The 4,675-nt window shown below is 46.7% G+C and overlaps 1 pseudogene; it reads right to left on the bottom strand.

Moving 5' to 3' along the window:
• Positions 1-229: 229 nt before the first annotated feature.
• On the bottom strand, positions 230-1,915 carry LOC128577119 (60S ribosomal protein L27-like; annotated as a pseudogene).
• Positions 1,916-4,675: the final 2,760 nt, after the last annotated feature.

Here is a 4,675-nt window from a genome sequence, read left to right as displayed (position 1 = left end):
GCTTTTTCTCCTTGACTGCTGGGTATTTATTTCTGTTTTCTTAGATGTATCCATGTGCTGAGTTGTGGGGTGCTGCTAAGTTACCTGGAAATGGTTTGAACCTTTCAGTCTTGCTTTGAAGATGTGCTGTGGGGGACCAGAGCGGCTCTTAGTGTAGGATTAATTTTCCCATGCTACTGGGCAGGACTCATTTTTAAAGAAATATTTTTAATGACTGAATCAAAAAACACTAAAACCGCAGCTTCTGGAAGGACCACGTATTCTTGCCCGTCTTGGACCTCTCTTCAACCTTGACCATGGCCTCCCGTTGGGCCTTGCATTCAAGAGCAGGGTCTCTGAAGATGTCCTTATTGATGACAGTTTTATCCAAGGGGATTCCACAGAGTACCGTGTGGGCCTGAGCTGATTGTAGTTATAAAGTTTTCGAAAAGACTTGATCTTGGATCGTTTGGCAATCTTCTCCTTGCCCACGGCAGCTGTCACTTTGTGGGGATAGCAGTCAATTCCAAACACCAGAGCATGGCTGTAGGGGTGGTCTCAGGTACCCACATCAATGTCCTTCACGATGACACCTTTGTGTCCGGAGTAGCGTCCGGCGAGGACCAGCACCGCTTTCCCAGGTTTCACGAACTTGCCCGTTTTGAAAGCACCCACCAAGGCCTACAGCAGAAAGCTATTTCTTTAAGTTTTTTTGTAAAGAAATAAAACCAGCTGAGCAAAACAGCCCTGAGAAGGACAGTTTCCTCCACCGCTATGTGATCATTTTACCACCTGTGGGTAACGTGTAGGTCATTGCTACCCCAGCCGAGATTTTATACATTAATAGAGCAAGATATTCCTGCAAGTATGCCAAAGAGAAAATGTGGAGCTTTTTCTCTCTCTTTTTTTTTTTTTTCCTAGAGGGAGAAAGGTGATTACAGACTGAAAAAAAATATGCTTTAGAAAAGATTCTTTTATTTCCAAAGTAATCTTGTCTCCGTCCTGTATAGCTTTCAGTAGTTGACCCAGAATTATTCCCATTCTCTGTGCAGGTGGCTTCAAGATAGCATGGGGACATCTCCTCCTCTTAGCCACGTCTCGGCCAGCTCTGGTGATAGCTCAGTGTGTACCTGTGATGGTTCGGCTATGGCTTAGATCCTCAAGTTGCGAATGAGCCCCGCCTGGGGACCAGGACTCGAGGCATTGCAGGCAGCCCCAGACGTCCTGTGCTTCTGCTGTGGTTTCCAGGCACCTGCGCCTACGTCTGTGCTCCCTACCTAGAGCTCTGTCCCCAACACTCTTCTAAACGCCCTGACTGATGCCTGTGAGTGAATGGTGAGGTTCTCAGTCGGCCACGAGTCCCTGCCCTGCTTGAGAGTTACCTTTCATTTTCTTGGGGGAGGGGAGAGTCCTGGGGGTTCCTTTCCCCGGCTATGGGTATTTCCCTTACAGGCTTGAGCTCATCGGTGGTCTGCTGGGTACTCCGGAGGGACCCCCTGAAGATCCCCAGGGTTCTTTCCCTCTCTGACCCATGTTTTAAACTCTGGCTGCCTACCGGGCTCCACCAGGAAACTCTCTCTTGTTTGTTTTTTCTCTTTCCTTTGTCTTTTTTTTTTTTTTTCTTTCTTTCTGGACTCATGTTATAGGTATTAATTACTGATGAGTAGTTGCAAATGTAGCTATTACAACACTACGTGCTCCACTTTCCCCTCCTCTCTCTCCCTTTTTTCTTCTAGTAGATGCTATCCATTAGTCAGGTCCCTCCCCACCCCCTGTCCTGTGTTAAATGTTGCCTGGTTTCTAACTGATTGATCTATACTTAAGTGCACATATGGCAGTAAGTCAGAAAAGGAAAAAAAAAATCAAGCTGGGGGGGGAGGAGATGGGTAAATTCACACCTTTGGTTTATGGTATGCACTGTCTGGATCCGGGGCATGCTGATACACTTGACTCAACTAGTGCAAAATCATAATGTGTAAGGAAAACACGTGGACCCCCTAATACCTGAAATTTTATAAAAGAGCGAAACAGTTGCCTGTTTTCTGTTTGCTTGGCTTAGTTTCTGTAATCTCACAGTGCTGATATCTTAAACCATCTCTCTTCTTGTCCTCTGTCCTATCTGTGTTGGGCTGGTTCTATCTAGGCCCACTGACTGCACAGCTGTCATCCTGGGACTTCCCTTGTTCTTGGCTGGAATCCAATTGTGCCTCAAATGTCTGCCCCTTCACTATTTTACTCCTTGCTTTTGTTTAGTCGTGTTTGTTTATTAACTCAGGTTCACTGAGGTACAATTTGGACACTGTAAAATTCAGCCCTTTCGGAGTACTGTCCTGTGACGTTTTACAGGTACACACCGTCGGTGGCCGCCATCAGGACTGAGCTACGGAACATTTCCATCAGCCCAGATGGGTCCATTTGCACTCAACTCCTCTTCCAGCCCGTTGGGTCGGGAACTCTTAAGTGTCAGGTGAAACAAAGAACAGGGCTCTTGCTGGCAGTTGAGGGAGCCATCTGACAGGTTGAGACTCACAGCCAAAATTCTTTGGGAAGAAGGTCCGGGATCAATTTTGGGTGGAGGCGGAGCAAGATAGCAGGCTAGACACAACTCCTTAGCAGACACTTGTGGTCAGACAGGGGAGAGAGGACCCCAGACACCTCCGGCTGGGGTGTCCAGCCCAGAAACATCACTCTGGGGACATATAGAAGCAGTAGCGGGCTCCAAGAGGCAAGGAGGAGGTCAGGAGCAGTGGAAGACCAGCACAGAAGGCAAGGGCCTGGGGGCAGTCAGAGGCTGCCTGGCCCTCCAGTGGAGGGCGAGAGATGGGGAAGGCCTGTCCTGAATTTTTTCTTTTTCTTTTTCTTTCTTTCTTTCATTTTTTTTTTTTTTGCAGTTTTTGTCCGAGGCTGGGTTTGAACCCACCACCTCCGGCATATGGGGCCGGCTCCCCACCCCTTTGAGCCACAGGTGCTGCCCCGTGAAATTTTTCTTTTTTACATGGGGCTGCTGATTGGAGCTGCCTTGGAAGGGCTTAAGTGAGCAAGTGAACTCAGTGTCCAGAGGTCAGGATTGAATGAGCGGGGAGTGGAACTCGCATAGGCTTGGCTCCTAGAAGGGTGTCACCATTGTGGGAGGGCTTCCGTGTGGAACAGTTCGCAGGGTCACAGTGCGTGGCTGGCTGTGGTGCAGCTGCCAAGCGCTGGCCACCATCCGTGCGTGGGTGAGTAGAAGGTAGAACAGACGCACACTTCTGGGAAAGCCACTTTGTGTCCAAGGGGCACTGTTTGCAAGGTCGAGGCGGGCCTCGTAAGGACTCTGGCAAGAGCTTCAGGATCCCAATCCTGCTGGGACTGAATGTTAGCAGAATGCCCAAGCCCTTATTGAGGGCAAATAAATTAATGAGATGGGCAGCTGTATATTGGCGTCTGGCCTTCATGTTATGCAGCAGAAAAGCGGCTGTTTTGCATCTCCTAATCCTTGGGCGCCATCGGGTGTCCATGCAATATATTGCATTATATACATTTATGTGTGTGTGCGTATACTTTTTATGTGTGTGTTTGTATGTATACGTAATTTCTTAGTTATTTTTCTGAGGCTTTTTTGTTGTTGTCTTTTGTTTCATTTTGTTGTATTTTTACATTCTTCAATAGCAACAGCTCCATTTCTGCTACCGTTTTCATCCCCTTTTATTCTTCTTTCCTTTCTATTTCTCTCCTTTGTTCTCCCTTTTCGTAGATATTTTTCTACTGTTCTCATCTTTCCCACATTGATTTCTCAAGCAACAACTAACATATCCTTTCTACCTATTATATAATTTCCCCTTTTAGTTTTCCTTATCTATGATTATTATTATTATTATTATTTGAGACAGAGTCTCAACCTGTTGCCCTAGGTAGAGTGCCGTGGTGTCATAGCTCACAGAAACCTTCAACTCGGGCTCAAGCTATCCTCTTGCCTCAGTTTTTCTACTTTTAGTAGAGATGAGGTCTTGGTTTTGCTCAGGCTGGTCTCGAACTCATGAGCTCAAGGAATTCACCCACCTCGGCCTCCAACAGTGCTGGGATTATTTTTATTATTTGTTCTGGTCTTCTTTATTCCATTTCATTCTGTATCCTATTTACGGGACAGAGCCGCACTCTGAGGTGTAGGTCAGGGTGCCATGGCATTGGTCTGGCTCAAGGAAGCCTTGAGCCGTTGCTCTAGCATGTCCTTCTAACTATGGCTTATGGAAAGACAGTATTGGTAGGTCCACAACATGACATTCTGCTGATTTAATTCTATACTTGGCGGAGGTGGGTTCTTGCTTTTGCCCAGCCTGGTAAGGAGCACCTGATCTCGAGGACCGCACCCAGGCAAGCCCCCCAGAGCCCTGGAATTGCGTCTGTGGGTCAAACACCCTACTGAACGCCATCATTTACCCCGCCCCCCACTTTCTGTCCTTCTCTCCTTTTCTTCAATTTCCTCCATTCTCCCCTTCATTTGTTTTCTTTTTTGTTCTTTATCTTTTTTTTTTCTTTTCTCCTGTCTCACTCTTTTTTTTTTATTAAATCATAACTGTATACATTGATATCCTGTCTCACTCTTTAGTCTTCTCCTCCTTTTGTTCCTATACCACAAGGCCACTTCAACATGTAAGCACACAGAGACAGGGTGTTTTCAAGTGAAGGACAATGTGAGAGGAAAAGGTAGAGGAAGGAA

The sequence above is a fragment of the Nycticebus coucang genome, chromosome X (assembly GCF_027406575.1).
Source record: "Nycticebus coucang isolate mNycCou1 chromosome X, mNycCou1.pri, whole genome shotgun sequence".
NCBI classification, from domain to species: Eukaryota; Metazoa; Chordata; class Mammalia; order Primates; family Lorisidae; genus Nycticebus; species Nycticebus coucang.
The sequence above is the reverse complement of the archived record's forward strand: the minus strand, read 5'-3'. Positions and strand labels throughout refer to the sequence as shown.